The 17,778-nt window shown below is 36.0% G+C and overlaps 1 long non-coding RNA gene across 5 annotated transcripts; it reads right to left on the bottom strand.

Moving 5' to 3' along the window:
- Positions 1–6,778: 6,778 nt before the first annotated feature.
- On the bottom strand, positions 6,779–11,529 carry LOC133733435 (uncharacterized). 5 transcript variants are annotated; one of them, XR_009857718.1, is made up of 15 exons: positions 11,433–11,529; positions 11,163–11,287; positions 10,924–11,061; positions 10,764–10,831; positions 10,061–10,115; positions 9,878–9,948; positions 9,628–9,732; positions 9,445–9,506; positions 8,976–9,089; positions 8,707–8,847; positions 8,289–8,315; positions 7,932–8,186; positions 7,458–7,478; positions 7,242–7,302; positions 6,779–6,954 (listed from the first exon to the last, which is right to left on the bottom strand). It is a non-coding gene; the product is annotated as an uncharacterized LOC133733435 (long non-coding RNA). The 5 variants fall into 5 exon arrangements; XR_009857716.1 differs by having other exon boundaries at positions 11,163–11,349; positions 11,433–11,511; XR_009857719.1 differs by lacking the exon at positions 11,433–11,529 and having other exon boundaries at positions 7,932–8,161; positions 11,163–11,420.
- Between the last annotated feature and the right edge of the window lie 6,249 nt (positions 11,530–17,778).

Raw genomic sequence — 17,778 nt, forward strand, 5'->3', positions numbered from 1 at the left:
CCAATATTAGTGTGTGTGAGTCCTCTTTTTTTTATTTTTTTTATTTAACAATGACAATTACTTTTTATTCAGTTATTGGCACTTAGAGGTCGGCACATAGAGCAGGAAAAAAAAAATCAAATCTAAATCTAAAATTCAAGCTCACTTTTTTGTTTTAAGAGAAATATCATGATTTGGTTAAAACTGAATTGAAAGATGGTAATACAGTTCGAATTTAGTTTGTGTTTAAATTTTTTTGGTTCAAGTTGAACCAAACCAAACCCTACATATATCACACTTGTTGTTTCTAAATTGGTTGTTGGGGCGCATGTAATCTTTAACATAGTCATTCTTATAAGGTTGTAGCTATGTCATTTTGGAATAATGATTTAATATCTTTGCTAAATTGGTTGTTGGGCGCGCAAGTATATGTAATCTTTAACATAATCATTCTTATAAGGTTGTAGCTATGTTATTTTGGAATAATGATCTAAGAGCATCTTTAGCAATACTAGCCATTTTTGAGTCAAATTTTGGCTAAAGTAGCTAAAAAGTCATTTTAGCTAGCCATTTTAAAATTACGTCTACATCAATGCTCTCTATTTTAGCTAGTTTTGAATTTATATTATTTTTTAAATGAAGATTAAATAGTTTAAATGTATTTATAAATTACATAAAATAACTTAAAAGGAATGTTTTGAATTATAGAGAGCCTCATCTCGCTCTCTATATTTAGGAGCGAGATAGCTAAAAGTTATAATAGAGAGCCACTTAGGAGTCTGGTGCAGATACTAAAATAGATAAAAAGCTAAACATGCTCTCCAAAATAGGTAAGGAGCCAAAATAGAGAGTCTACTAAAGATACTCTAATATCTTTGCGTATCATATGTTATGTAATTCGGATTCTTTCACATATAAAAAGTCTTGTATTGTGTTATATAGCAGTGCGCACGCATACACCCACATACACAAATAAATAGCTCTTATTAATTACCGAAACAAATATACAGAGTATATTAAAGATAGGTAGTTCTATTCATACCTCATAATCTTCTCTTTGAACCTCTCATAATTTTTTATAAAATTTTAATTTCTATTTTGTGGTGACCCGAGAGGGGGGTCCCACAGCGCCGCGACCCCGAGCCAATGAGAAACTGACATGTCACGAATAACATCCCGACAACTCATCAACCCGAAATCGCAAGGCCTTTTGGGTTTAGATTGTTGGTTTACAAAACACTTTCTTGGACAAATCATTCTAGAAACCGAACAACATACTTTCAAAGCGGAATTTAAAGTGGGCTAAGGATTTGAGCTTACAATAGGAGCCCAATTTGGAAAACAAAACACTAACTACAAGTATGGGAGACGCACCCCAGGGTTACGGGTCTCCCGGAATTTTGGTAAACGAGTAGGAAATAAATAAATAAAAAGTAACCAAACAAGTGATTTCAAAATCCAACAAGAAGAATACGCCAAGCCGAGCCATGTGCCTCCCCTGTACGCTCCCCGACCACGTGCTCAAACCTGCACACTATTGTAGGGGTGAGCTTTCGTCCTCGCATGCCCAGTAGGGGCCGACCCAACCATGCTAGGTTTGAAAGATAATATACTTGAAAATATTTACTACATAATATTGTGCACGTTTATCGAAAATACTTTAAAAAGAGGCAACCACAAACATTTATCTCTTTTATAAAACATATGCAGTATGTTTCACACAATTTGGAACTCCGAGATACTTACCTGCCGGCTAAACTCAAACAAATCGGTGACCGACCTGGTTTGTCATCCTTCGAGAACCGGCCAGCTACTCTGTAGTCCTTGTGACTACAAGTAGTGAAAGTGTCCATTTCCTGGCCCTGAGTCTCCTATGACTGGTTCACTGTCTGTACTCACTCTTCCTTGACAAACATAGAAGCACGGCCCCCTCCGGAGGTTCACGGTTATCGACACCGTGGGATCCCTAGGAATCTACGCGTCTAAGTCCCATTCACTTTCAGGTCACAAGTAGAAACATACAAAGGGTACAGTATCTCAACATGCAAGTCTAGCCTCGGTTTTCACAATAAGCAATTATCAGTTATGGAAACACGGATATCACGAGGCATCGACCAATGAACAACCAAAAACGTACTTGCAGGCAACATATTAATATACTAGAGCATTCCACATATAGGAAAGCCTCTAACAAGGAAGGGACAGCTCACCCTACCTGGATATGGAGTGCTCGTCCACAATTAGCTTCGTTTCCGACTTTCGATACTTCTTCCAATTTCACGTGCACACGCTCGAGTCCTTTATAATGAAATTAAACCAATAAGTAACTTGACGTCATAATAACTCAACTAACCGAGCAACCAAAGCATTTATTTAATTTTCCTTAAAGTCCAACAGATTATCCTTTAACACAAAAATCTACTATCCATTCCCAAATAATCTGAATGGTATTGCCTTTGAACCATTTGGGTTATGGTGATTATACTTAGCACTTTGACTTCATTTCTTTACTCTTTTTCTTTAGAAAAACAAATCACAAATTCCATTCCCGAACAATTCACTTAACATAGTAAGCTCATTCGGGATATGGTGATCACACTTCTTCCCATATTAAAATTTCGGTCAACCGGTTTGACCTCATTTTATTTAGCCTTTAAACCTTAAGCAATTAAATAGCAACCACCATTCCCGAATAATTTCATTATACGATAAATTTGGGATATGATAGGTTTGGAATATTTCTATTCACAGACCTTAAATTGAACATCCCACATATTAATTCACTTATCCAAAACCTGTCCATTCTTATTTACCACTTTTCTCATGCATTTAACCAAACTACCGATTCCATTCTTATTTTACATTTCGACGTTGATAACAAATTCATCCTTTTAATTCTCAAGACAATTCTCCTCTATTCAATAAGCCAATTTATGCCAAGTTTCCAACATAACAATTAATACACAAGCAGCATAACCATATCTCATTTTGTTTCCTCAGTAATGCCATAACTTCTATCAATACAAACAGCACACAACCATATAGATCCCAGAATGCACAGTCCCCTTACCATTCTTCTTTTCCAAAACAGAAACTAGTTTCGTCGTAGCTGCAATCCCACCAACAGTCACTCGAATTCCTGGCAGCAGGACAAGTTTAATAATCCAATTCTTAACCAAATTCATATCCAACACAGATGAAGACCCTTACCTCAATCCATTTTCAATGGAAATTGACCCAACAGTTCTTCTTCTCCAAATCTTCAAACTCCCAGATTCCAAAGCTCAGGATTTCCAAACTCTCTCAAAGTATAGAATTCCTCAAACCTCATACAAGCCAAATTAGACAACATAAATTAGAGCTCTTGGGTCTAAATCGAATTGGGGGCTTCAATCGAGAATAAGATGACGTAATTTACCTAACAGAGATGATCCAGCGACCGTGAGCGGCGGAGTTACGGTGGTCGACGCGCCAGCGGCGGCGTGTGTAGCGCGTGCGGTGGCCCTAGTCGGAATCGGAAGTCGGCGTCTCAGGAACAGGTGGGTAGTGAGGCGCTGATTACATCTATGGAGGTAGTTTAGCTTGATTTGGACTGGAGATTGGAGAACGAAGGCATGCAGAGCTAGCTACGAGTTCCAGCGAAGCTCGAACGTCGTTTTCGGCTTCGGTGGGTGGCAGAACTTCTGGGTTTTGCTTCTCGTTGCTTGCTGAGTCAGGCGGTGGCGTCGTTGTGGCGAGGTGATGGTCGGAAATCGATGGAGGAGGAAGGGCAGTGGTGTCGCGCGACTGTGGTGGTCGCGTATGGTGGCTGTAGGCGATGCATGTCGAAGGTGAGGTTCAGGTATGGTCGGTTTTGGGTGCTGGTTCGATTTGTGGTGACAATGACGTGAGGTGGTGGCCGGAAATGGTGGTTTCTGACGCTGGCAGTGGGAAGACGAGAAAGAGAGAGAGAAGGGAGGACGCGGCTGCAAGGGAGGAAGGAGAAAAATGAGGCTAGGGTTTTCACAATTTCGTATTTATACTAATGTCTATGAAATACCCACTTTGCCCTTGCGACAAATTACAAAACTCCCCTAGCTAATTGCTTTTGGTTTTTGGGGCTTGTAATTTTTCTTTTGTTCGTTTTTCGTCGGAAACTTCCTAAATTAATTATTGACTTCGTCCTAGGTCCAAAACTCGATCTCGTAAAAATCCAAAATCCAAAACTTTGTTACAACACAATGTTTTGTCTTCGAAACTTTAACAAACGATCGCCTCACTAAACTTCTGTACCCTTCTAGGTCCAAAACGAAGGACCCTGGCCCAAACTTAAATTGTAAGGCCCAAATCGAAGTCTCGACACCGAATTAATCTCCAAGGTCAATTTCTTCACTTAAATCACCTGGCGAAAAATCTTATATGAGAAAAATTACCCTCTAAATTTTCGGGGGCTCACATATTTTACCCTGATAATAAAATTGAAAAAGAAAAACAATTAAAGGAAATGCATTACAACCCCCTTTTTTGACGTGGTGACTTGGGCCCGAGAATGATTTGGACAAAATTAAGTGAAAATGTGTTTTGTTGATGTTATTAAAGTTAGTGTGGATTGTTCAACATTTTCTCAGTAAAACAAAATTATATTTTCTTTAAAATTCTATCTATATAAATTAAACTCCATAATGATGCATTAAGGCCCGAGGATGATTTGGACAAAATTGAGTGAAAATGTATTTTGTTTGTTATAAAGTAGAGAAAAGATAAAGAAAGAATAGTTTGGAGGAAGTAGAAGTGTTTCTCATTCAGTCTCATTAGCCTCCTTTATATAGAGGTAGGGTTTACATCAAAGTACATAACTAATGAGTATTTACGTGGACAGCCATACAGATCATAATATTTACAACACTCCCCCTTGGATGTCCACTAATGAATGATGGTATTGGACGCGCTTATTGTTGCCTCGTTAAAAACCTTGTCAGGTAACAAAAACCCAGTGGGACAAAAATAACCCTGGTCGAAGGACAAAAAGAGCACAACGCGCATATGTCCTAGGTAGCATACTTTCGGATGCTCCCCCTGATTGTTGCAAGCCTCAATTATGTATGTGATAAGCTACATGTACCATGTATAGTGGTTTGATGTGTCTATCACTGAGGTGCGACCATGTGTGCTTTGCATATAGGGGCTCATCACAAATTTTCATACCTGCAAAGTTAAAGCAATACTAACAAACCTAGACAATATAAAGAAATTGATACATTTATCTTTGTATAGTTTAAAACATAGAAAAATCACCATGGCATACCTAGCCATAAATATCAATATCTTTATGTATTGATATGTCTCATATAAGCTCTTCAAGAGCTTTAAGTAATTCATAACTTTGCGAAAGTTAGAATATGTTGCAACACTATAATCATAATTCGAATTCAATTTCGTAGTCTTGTCATAGTACTCACTGAGGCAATTTAGGTCGCGTTAACTATAACGAAATGAGTACCTATGAGCTAGCTTTAGATTCTTTGATTCCATGAGTGAGCTTCAGGCTCTTTCAAACCTTTCATGGACTTGCATTTGAATTATTCATGTATTTGAATCCCTTGAGGATTTGATAAGCAATACGCTTATAATGACACTTTACTTTTGAGATTTTGTTTTGTCTTTAAGATCTTCATAATATACAATGACAACGTGCCATAAATCTCTCGTCAATATAACAACTATATGTATCACTGTACTTATAGAAAATTGTCATTCGTATAAGGGAAGATATTCATAATCTCATGTCTCTATAAATAGACATTGTGTCATAGTGATTTATCTTCACTTTAGTAAATACCCTTTTGTAACTTGTAGGGTTAAAGGTCCAAGTATTTCATCACGTTTTAAATATTCAATTTCATTGGAATTGCCTCTTTCCAATTTGGCCAATAATATACTTTGTTGACATTCATAATGAAACGTGGTATAGCATAAATACAGCCCTTAATGATTTTTGGTAGCTACCATATGTAAACTTATCATCGATGATCATTAATCATAGATCCCACACATTCATATATGCATGCATTAGTTGTAAGAAGCTTATTGATATTGGGTACCCATGCCACTTCTGGGGCATATATTGTCACTTCTAGGACAATCATCTCTCATAGATGAATTACGTAGAGAATCACTACAAAAAAAAATTGCAATAGCCACGGCGCCGTGCCGTAGCTAAAAGCTGTTTTGCCGTGGCAAAAAAACATTTGCTACGGCTCTGCGACGGCAAAGCTTCTGACGCCGTTGGTGGCGTCGCCAAAACCTTTAGCCACGGCAAAATGCCGTCGCAAAAGTGGTTTGCGACGGCAAAGTGATTTGCGACACTTACTCTGCGACGGTTTCATGCTACCCCTAATGCCGTTGCCATTACAAAATTTACTACGGCAAATTTCCGTCGCAGCATAATTAATATTGTGATAAATATATTGCCGCCAAAAAATTTTCCTGCCAAATTTGTTTCCCGCCTAAAAATTTTCCTGCTAAATTTGCTTCCCGCTAATTTTTCAATAGCAAATTTTGCTACGGTCTCGTTGCCGTAGCTTCATGTGTTATATAAAAATATATTCTTGGCTACGGCAATTCACCGATGCTAGTAGCCAACCAGCAATTTTTTTTTTTTTTTAACAAAACCTGTATTTTTGCAACATCCAAAAATGAGATAAAAATATCAATACACAACACATATTGTTCATTAACTCATCTATTTCATAGCAATGTAATTAAGTTGCTGCATTCATCCAAATATGTAATTAGAAGAAATACAAAGTTATGCCCAAAACCCAGCACCTAATGAAAACAAACAAGAGTAACACTTAACAAAAATTCCAATGTTGCACTATCAGAATATGAACATATTGAAACTCAGTCCATTGCTCTATCACAGCTTGAATCTGGATTCCCTTCTTCTCCTACAGATTCCCTCCGAATTTCATGATTACTAGTTGCATCTGGAACCTAAGACATCAAAAAAAGAAAATTGATATATCATGTATGGCTTTGCATATCACCCTTTTTCAATGTCACACCATAACCCAATTTCAATAATGAACATCGCAGGTTGCACCATTCTTTATAATCATATTACAAAGAGAATGGCAGTATGAGAGGAAATTTCAAACCAAGTGTCATCAAAGCTAGTGTTTCTTTTACAACTTCAGGGGAAAAAAGAGAATTATAAAAAATAAAAAATAAAAACAAAGAAGAAGAAGAAGAAAGCAGATCAAAATTTCAATGGACTTTACCTTCTCAATGTAGGAGCGAACCATATTTTAAATGTCCTGCACAATACTATCTGGCTGACCTCTACATTTACCAAGGCAGATTGTTAAGAGTCATATTACATATACGATTAATAGAATTCAGTAAAACTAGGGACAATGTTAAATTTCCAATCAACTGTAGATTATAATGACAAAACTAGGGAGGAATCGGTTTACCATGAATGATGAGTAACTAACCTGGGAGGAATTGGGTTATCTCTGAAACAACAATAAAGCAGAAAACAAAACAAAGAATCAAAAGAGAAAGCAATCAAGAAACCAGCATCAATGAAACAAACATAAAAACAGAGATATAGTTACATGAAGTGTGACTATTTCAAGAAGCTCGAAGTCCAACAGAAGATGCATGACTGCATTAGCCAATACCTCTTCTAAATAGACCTGATACTTCTAAATATATTCATTCCCATTAAAGGAAAAAAAGGTCGAGACAGGAGGAGTAATTAAGTGATAGAGTAATCTTAGCCATTAGCAGTAGTAAAATTTATGGTAAGGTATGGATAGAGAGATAAAATTGAAGAATATATTTTCCATTAAACCCAGATATCCAACATTACATCAACAAATTCCAAAACCATGTATTACATTCTCTCCCCAAAACAACTAAACTCAAATTTTGAACTTTTGAGTAGAGAGATAGAAACTATTTACCAGCATAATTAACATATATATGTAGGTGCAGTCCTTCCTTCAGCAGGAATCGAAGAAGCAAGTGAATTTCTTGAATTTCAGCCCTTCCTTCTAACTTGGCAAGATCCAGCAAGCAAAATCCAATAATAAAGACAAAAGCTGCCCGTGTTCGGCTACCTTTGAAGGTTCTGCATTTCCTTGTTCGACAGACCTGCAATGCTCGTGTTGATCTCCTAATAAGTATCCAATGTCTGCAGAAAATCCGATTAATACCACCTAAATTACAACAGTTAGTTTAGCAAATAAAAATGCAAGCATTAATTGATTCAAAATAAAATGAAAATAAATATGTAGGAGGAAGGTACAAAGGGAACTTACTTTGTAGTCAACCTCCATCTTCATCACCTATACAATCACCAGAAAATTAGATTTGGTTAAGTCGAACTACAAACATGCATACATCTGTACAGATTACCTAAAACCAGAACAAATATGAACCAGAGACAACATGAATTTTATAGAAAAATGTAAGGTCAAAAATTTGATATTCATGCCCTGTGCAGAAAATGATGAGGAAACAATGGATTGAATTGTAGTTTGCTCATATACACAAACTAGTAGCTTACTAGCTTCGCTCCCGATCATCAACTTTATCATCAAGGGGAATACTTGATGTAAAATCCAGTTATAATACCGAGCGTAATTTAAAGACTTCCATTCAATCCTGAGCGTGTATATTAGCCTAACTAAGCTACAAGTTCAATAAAAAAGAAAATTTAACAAAGAGATAGCTAACCTGTTTCAGAAAAACCTGCAACTGCAGGTGGGAATCTGGATTTATGGTAACCTCAAACAGCGGTTTAAAGATTTTGTCAAGAATGTTCTGAAATGATGTGACTATCCCCATTTCCTGGTATATATTGTACAGCCGTGGCAGCTGAAAGAAGACAAAAATTGCGTAATAAGAATTCAAGTTTTTACAGAATCCTAAACCCTAAATCTAACATTGTTACTGGAACCCCCAAATTCATATGATCTATTTCTGAAAGGTAATCTTGCATTTACCTATATCAACCATACAACATTCTCACTGTACAATTCATTGTTCACTATCCAACTAGCCATTTGGTCCCACTCACTTTGCTTCCTGCCATATTTTGATATTCTGTGCTCAGCCATCTGCAGTTTTAAAATAGAGCATCAGGCAAGGAGCCAATCTGGACATGCAGAGAAATAAGAAAGACAAACAAACAAGAAGGAATGGAGAGGGAGTGGTCATTTGTTCCATATCAATGAACATTCAGAGAGGCAAGGAAGGATAATTCAGAAACCTAAACTTGATCCAGATATCTAAATTATTATAAACACTAGTATTTATATCCAACAGATTGGGAAATTAAAGTATGTATGAATTAATTAATAGTTGGAGCGTTAATCCACACTAGCAGTCTAGCATTCTTCATAATTGATGATTAAAAAAAAAGGGAAATAAAACCACTAAAACCTATACAAAAGTAGCAGAGCATGAAAGCACCTGATATTTACTGGCAGAAAGATCAGAAAACACTTGCTTTGTCAGCTCAGCAAGGAAACAGCCTATTCAACAAAAGATAATCATGAAAATTAATGCCTCTAAGACTTGACAGAAATAACATCTCAAAAGCCCAATCCAATACTTAACTATGAAAAGAGCAAGTAAACCAATAAACAATTATACCTTGGATAAGATTATCCTGCTTAAGGAAAATCTCCCTGAGCCTACTTTGACCACAGTGGTTGTACTTCAGATTGAACTTATCAAAATGATGAAATGTGCTTTTGTCTGCATGAATATCCAAAAGGTCCACATTCAGGTCGTACCTCTTGAAACAAATGTGACAAGTGTTTATGGCATCCATGGTGGACATCTTCTGCCTCTTTACACTTTTCCACAGGCAAACACATAGGGAGGTTCATGAAAGCCATACCTGAAGCAACAAATCGATATCCCCAAGCAAAGTGGGTTCTTGGCCAGGAAAGTAAGGATATTTACCAGCAGCTTAAAAACCCAAAAATTCATATTAATCACGCTGAAAAACATGAAAACAGGAACAACAAACACTTGGTCCACCTCTCCACCAATTACATTACACTTGTGATATTAGACTTACATATCGATGTGAATAGCATTCTTCTAGACCCATGGTTGTTGTTTTCTCTACAAACCTGCTTAAGTGTTAACAAGAAATCCAGATAAGAATGTTAATATTCAGTCTATTTTAACATACTAAAATTCAAGAACTGACAAAGGTGTGAAAGCCTTTCAAACAGATTGTTTCGTAACAAGGTTGCTGCAAATTTGAGAAAATTTCAGAAGACTGGTAGCAAGAAAGAAAAATTCACCGCCAACTACTCTTTCAGTGATTTCATGCAAAACTCTCCAGATTTGAAGTAGACATGTAAAGCTACTATTTTGCAAAATTTCAGGTCATTTGCAGTTCAAATGAGTGGTCAAACAAGAATCCAAAGTAGCAGAAAATACTGATTTCTGCATAAATTCTGAAACAGTGCAGTAATTTCAAAATGGCATAAGTATTTCATTTTAACTCCGTTTTTCATGAAACCAAGCTCAAAATGATCATTGAAGAGTCTATTTTAAGCTATCAAAAACCGAGAGTAAAACAAGAAGTATAGGGTTTTCGAAAATCATGGAATAGCCCACTGGTTCAGCTTGGGTGCTGTCTTTGAGGCAAAACTTCAAACACATGGTGTGCAGTAACTGAACATTCTAAATGAGCAACAAACAAAATTGAAAAGAAAAATACTAGAGGGTAAGACATAATCGGAATACTAGTGGGTTCATGAAAGCCATACCTGAAGCAACAAATCGATATCCCCAGACAAGGTGGGTTCTTGGCCAGGAAAGTAAGGATACCAGCAGCCTAAAAACCCAAAATCCAATCCCAATTTAACTTACCCAAAAAGAAAAGAAAAAATTACACTAGCAAAACAGTAGAAAACTGAGTTGGGTTACCTTCTGAGGAAAAGCCCAAACATGGAGATGTGAATTTATTACTTTGGTGCTCTGGGCTCCCCTACAGCCATTGTTGCAGCAGATAGTCTGGACTGGGTTTTTCATGTGAATCTATGCGAGAATATATTCGACCTAATTCTAATTCATGTGCCACCAAACTGAATTCAGAGGAAGATGAAGATAAAAGGTGTTAACCTAAAAGAAGCTACACTTGACGAACGAGAGAGGAGAAAGGTTACCGATTCACTGCCAAGCCGGGGAGGGCAGGATACGACATGCACGGCGGCCATGGCTTCCTTTGGTCTGTGAGAGAGCCGCCAAGGAGGTAAAGATGGAGGTAGATCTGAGCCATTTGCAAGTAGATCTGAGATAAGATGACACGAACCCTAAGGCCAGCGAATCATCAACTACATGAATTTCACATACCTGATTTGGGGTTTTTGATTCCGTTCAAATTTGATTCCGTAATGTAAAGGAAAATTGGTGAGATTAGGGTTTGAAGAACTTACCGGAATTGAATCAACGGCAGAGATTTTTGGGCGGCGGGAAAGAGAGGGCCCTCTCTCTACGCCCCTCTCGAAGTCGTCGATCGTATCCGGAGAAAAGAGAAAAGGAGAGAGAGAGAGAAGGGGTTTTTAGAGAGTAAGCGGCACCATTATTTCCTTAATAAAAATGAAAAATAAAAATAACAAGCTCAACTAATATTGCACCGGAAGAAAACTAAAAAAAGCTACGGCAACTATAGCGTAGCAAGAATCGGGACAAATTTAACTACGGCATTGAAGATGCCGTCGCAATTGTATTAGTTTTTATGCCACGGCGTTAATTTGCCGTCGCAAATCAATTTTAATTTTGCGACGCCTTGTTTCCCGTAGCAAATCTATGACCAATGGCGACGGCATTTTTGCGCCGAAGCTAACTGCGGTAGCCATTGCAATTTTTTTTTGTAGTGAATGTGGATCTTTTTACTTATAATCTCCTGTAGAGTGTTATAGGGCTTGTATGTTCTTCCCTCTTTGGAAGCTTAAAACTTTAGACCTGGTGGATACATTCCACAGAAATTCACGCCGTTATTTAAATGACAATAGTCTTTCCTCCCCCTAACGGCGGGAAGACTGTCTTATTTTGACCATGTTCAAAAGATGCGTTCAAAAATCTATCGCTTTCTTTAGAGTGAAGATGTTCATTGGCTGGTGGCGAACCCAAACCAAGTTTTAGATCAAAAATGTTTTGTCCATTAGCATCAACCATATTGATTTATTATTGTATCACTAAGACATCATTTCCTAATGGCGTACTTACACCCTTTGTATGTGTAGCCATATTAGGAGTTGTGATATTGTTTAATGACATTCTCTTCAGGAGAACCATGTCAATTGGATACACTTGCATCCCACAAATCAAATGGAGTCTACATTGTTTGTATTAATATGGTTGGTCTTAGGGACTTTAACCCAAGCATATGGTCTTTTCATTTAGCATATAATTTTGTCACTATCTTTAATCAAATCACTAGCTTAGATATTTCCCAAAATCAAAATGAGACAGTGGATCCAGGTTGTTCTTCAGGAACAATCTTTCTCCCCTTCATTACAGGAGGATTGTCTCATTAAATGACAACTCGCAAATATGCGGTAAATAAACAATTTGCGTGTGAGTAAGTTTAGCAGTCATCAAACTTGTAAGTGATTCTACGCAACATGGTAGACAAAAGATGACGTAATCGATCATGCCAAATAGTGTATTTTGTTCAATGAACTTCTGGTTCATGACATTTTATATGTGTCTCAATTTACTGTAAAAATTTTGATACAGTATATATGAGATAGCAAAAAAAATTTCCCCAACCATATTGGAGGCACTTAGTGCAACAATATTTCAAATTTGGTAACATAATAGTAGCTCATTCGGAGCCACAGATCAAGATCTACAACTCTTGATATGAGTGTTACCTGTCTTTAGTAAACATCAATTGTGAAATGCTGACAATTGGAATGGACTTAATTCATTTTGAACTGCTGGCCAAAATGATAGACTCGAAATTTCGAGTTAAAGCCTACAATCTATGATAGTAGAGTAACTTTATCATGTGGAGAACCTCAAGTTCTCTGTCACGTATAAATTTATAGTCATAAAGAGGAAGGACTTCAGGCCCTCATATAACTGGAGATCCAAGAAACTTGAGGTTTCAATTTTTTCAATTCATAACAACCTCTTAAGGAACATCAAGTTCCTAGATAATCGGAAGAAACACTTAGTTTCAATGGGAACTCAAGAGGTTAAAAATAAATCTGAGGAATAATACAATAGTGCTGTCAAGTTGCTTATTGTAAGCAAAAAATGTCAGGCATGTGAGATGAATCTCAATGTTCTTATTAGGCAATGCAATTTAATTTGACTAGTGCCATTTTGAAAATGGCTTGAGAAAGATTCACCGTATAGTGTACCGTAGACACACGCCCATTTCTCAATTTCCTCACATGTATGAATGTTAGGGCAGTATTTTCATTGACTCATGATTTTTCTCTTGCCATGATCCACTTCCGGTGGCATTTCATGGTATAGCCATGTCAATCGGCTTTCTTATCAATGAGATCTATGAGAGGGAGAGGTTATACATCTCTGGTGATATTTGAGGCACAGGATGCAAAGAGACAATAATATGTGCTCTTCTGGAGCCATCAATTAGATATGTAAGATCTGAGATGTTGTTATTGATACGCCAAAAATAGACGCTCAACTTAACGCTGCAAAATTGTAGTTGTTAGTATAGAATAAGTAGGGATCGTTCAAGCCGGGGATTGAGGGTACACAAGTAATTATGTAACAAATAAAGAATTAAAGTATGAATATATTTATGTATGAAAATAATGAAAGAATGTATGAACAGTAAATTATAAAAAGGGGGGTTTTAGGTTTTGTAACACAGAAAATTAAAGTAAAACATAAAAACAATGCGGGACTTACAATGATATGAATGAAGATGTTAGAGATTCGGAAATCCCCCACCAAAACATGCTTGAGACAAATTTATCATCCTAGTTTCAATTACTAAGTCGTGAAAATGTTTCAATCAAGAACAAACCGTGAACGTATTGCATAAGTTCTTATTACTTCCCTAGATTACTTAAGCAAGATGAACGCACCATTACTAAGCCTTTAGAATAAACAATCAAGGTATAGAACACTATCCTATCAACAATTTATTCTAAGCATTAAGCATATGTGGAAGTTTGATTGAAACAAGTATGCAAAACTAGTGTGGAACGCCTACCTAGCATGCAATCCTTTTTATTTGGTTTCACCTATTGTCCTATAGGTTTTACTACCATTGAAACAAGCATTATTAACCGTTTAGGAGATTAAAATACCTATTTCTAGCCCCACTCACATGATCATAATATTTTATGTGCGCATTCATAAAACATAAACATGCAAGAGTTATCTGTAAACCAAAACCAAATAAACAAATTCACAACAAAGTAGTTTCAAAACTAAGAATCAAAATATTGTCAAAAACATATCTTAGGGCTTCAAACCTCGCCCCTAACAAAAGTAATTTAGTTATACATTGTCATGGTATAATAAAAATAGAGAAAAAGAAACACATGGTGGCGGAGGAAAAAGAAAGAGAGATAGAAGAGAAGGTGAAGGGTGTGGTCCTTTTCATTGTGTTGCAGAGGCTCTTTATATAGGAGATACACAACCCTAGTTTCCTTATTCAACTCTGCTTGTAATTTGGTTGAGGTTTCCTTCGATTGGTGCACAATTTAATTACTTTAAAGCCAATAAAATAATTTCATGTCATCAAGATTGAGTCATCATCTCCAATTTGTATCCAAGTATGATTAGGGAAGCCTTTGGACGTCATAGACTCTAGAATCTTCATGTAAATATAAATTTCCGTCAAAAACCAGATTCACGCGCGGCTTGACCTTCTTGTACTAAATCGGCCATAACTTCTTCTAGAAAAATGATATCGACGAACCGTAAAAAGCTGTGGAAACTAGACATCTGAATATTTCCAAAAATATAAAGATTATTATCTGGTTCGTTCTGAGCTGCTCTCAGTGCTCTGTCGAAGTTGACTGATCTGCACAGGCAGATTTCCTGATTTCGCCTTTCATGTATCTTTTCTCCTTTATTTTCTCCTATACTCCACAAGGATCCTAAAATAATAAAACAAACATTAATACTTTCTATTTAGAGAAATAGCGTGACAAAATGCAAGGAAATATTAATATAAATATCGCACATTATGCTCCTATCAGTTATATTAGCCTCATAAGCGTAAGTCTTAATAATGTTTTCTGGACACCATGGATAAAATTGCATTGCCTGAAAGTCACTCAAAACATAAGTTTGAAGATGACACAAATCAAATTTGTAAGAATTGAACGGTGGATCTCATAGGATATATACACGAAGCTTCTGGTCCGTGTTATACAGTTAAAACATGACGTTCAATTATTTTATTGTTGTTTGATGTAGATTAACATCAAATGCATTTTGAACTTCTGGCCAAAATGATATATTCGAAATGTCGAGTTTAAACTTCATGACCATAACTTATGAGTGAAGGACTTTAGATGGTCATCTAGTTAGTTTGATCATTGAGGAACTTCAAGTCCTCATGTAATTAAGGATCAAGGAACTACAGGTTCTAATCTCTTTTAATTACAAAATCCATGATTACAAATTTGGGGTATACTCATACTCATTCGTCATAAACCAACGGTTAAATATCTGCTTACTTTTAAATTGATGTCAAAATAATCCCCTCAAAGCTTCAGGTTTGAGGTTGACCCAGATTAAAACTTTATGATAAATTTTCTATATATTCACTCGAGACTTATGGCTCGAGTCTGCACAATTAGAACTCCAAGTTCTAAGGTGGAGTGAACTTCTTGTACAGCTGTACAAAAAAGCTTATCAAACGACATACGAGAATTCATCGAAACTTCTGGTTCGAAGTGGATATAGAGTTAAATAAACTGTGAATGTATATCTGTAATCGAAGCTTCAGGTTTGAATATTTTTTTTCTATGAACTACAAGTTCTAAGATTCCGTAATTTGAACTTCGGGTTCAAATAAATTTGGTGCTCGAAACTTCAGGCTTGAGGTGACTAAAGTGAATCTTCAAGTTCACTTTTAACTAATTTATATTTTATACTCAAAGCTTTGGGTTTGAATTTTACTGTTAGAACTTCAAATTTTGGTATGAAATTTTTGAACTTCTGGTTCAAAAATATTACATTCGAAATTCATATGTTTGAGGTATAGGACTGCTGGTCTGTATGAGTAACAAAAAATTTTAATTTAAAAGATAAGTACTATAATGAAAGTACATAATAAAATAGAAAAATTGCAAGGAGAAAAAATAAATAGATAAAATATGCAATAAAATTAACTGTGGAAACTTCTGGTTCCATTAATGAAAAAATTACACAGAACTTCTGGTCTGCTTAACTTATCAAAATGATAATCTTTTTTTGTTTCCTCTAATCACTCAAGAACATAATTTTATCTTGTGGAGAACGTAGCTTCTAGCTTTAGCAAGTGTTCAAAATTGAACTTCAAATTCATATTGTCTTGCAGAGGAGGGAACCCCAATACCCAAACATTTTAAGGAACTTCCGGCCCTCTTATAATTATTGGGGATCAAAAATATGTGAGTTCATATACTCGATTATATAACTCTGAGGATCTTCAGGTTCCCATATGATCAGGGATCACAATATGTGGTTTCGATCATTGTATAACTCTGAGGAACTTCTGGCCCTCGTTCAGCTTTTGAGAAAAATCCATGTCACAATTTTGATTGTATAACTCTCGAGGAACTTCAGGTCTTCGTGTAATTGGATCATGAAGCTTTTGTTTTGATCTCTTGTGATTACAAATTCACAATTACAACAATTGTAAATTTTTCATTTCAACTTAACGAAAAAAAATAAACAAAATTTCTGATTAAATGACAGAGAAATAATATACCTGATTGATTTATTTGATTGACTCATGTTGCTTCTTAAGAGAACCCACATCCGATTTGCTTCTCATCCGATTTGCTTCTCATATAAAGTAGATCGATAAAGAAGAGTAAGGATAGTTAACATGATAAACGGAAACATACATGCTAATATATAATTGTACTCTCATACCCAATGGAAACATATTAGAAGCAACAGAAGAAATAGTTAATATGCCAATGAAATATAATATATGGAATTGAATCATCTGCTCTACATGCAAACGTTACGATTACAAAGAAGAGTTAAGAAACATCCATTGAAAAATATAAATTGATGCATCATTCATAAATGCTAAAGATGAAGACAAAACATGAAGCACGGGATTTGGTTTAGGTAGAAGAAGCAAGGATAAGAACAAAAAAAGAATCATATTTACACAAAGAAAACGAAGTTGGATTTGCGTGCTTAGTTTAAGACTTTTAGGCAAAATTAAAGTCTGACTCTTCAACCATTCCCATATATGAACGCGAGTGGTATCAAGGCACTAACAAATATATATAAATCGTTCGACCGCAATTACAACAATAGAAAAGGATTAGCATCGCCGAGTAAACGAAACTCATAGATCAAAATTATTGGTTATAATAAGCAACATCGTTGCACCAAATAACTGTTTGATCATCACAGAGTTAAGAAAAAAAATTAAGGAGAGCAAAGCATGCTGATAACGTGTTATAAAGTAGAGAAACGATAAAGAAAAAATAGTTTGGAGGAAGTAGAAGTGTTTCTCATTCAGTCTCATTCCTTTATATAGAGGTAAGGTTTACATCAAAGTACATAACTAATGAGTATTTACGTGGACAGCCATACGATCATAATATTTAC

Source organism: Rosa rugosa, chromosome 2 (genome assembly GCF_958449725.1).
Source record: "Rosa rugosa chromosome 2, drRosRugo1.1, whole genome shotgun sequence".
NCBI classification, from domain to species: domain Eukaryota; kingdom Viridiplantae; phylum Streptophyta; class Magnoliopsida; order Rosales; family Rosaceae; genus Rosa; species Rosa rugosa.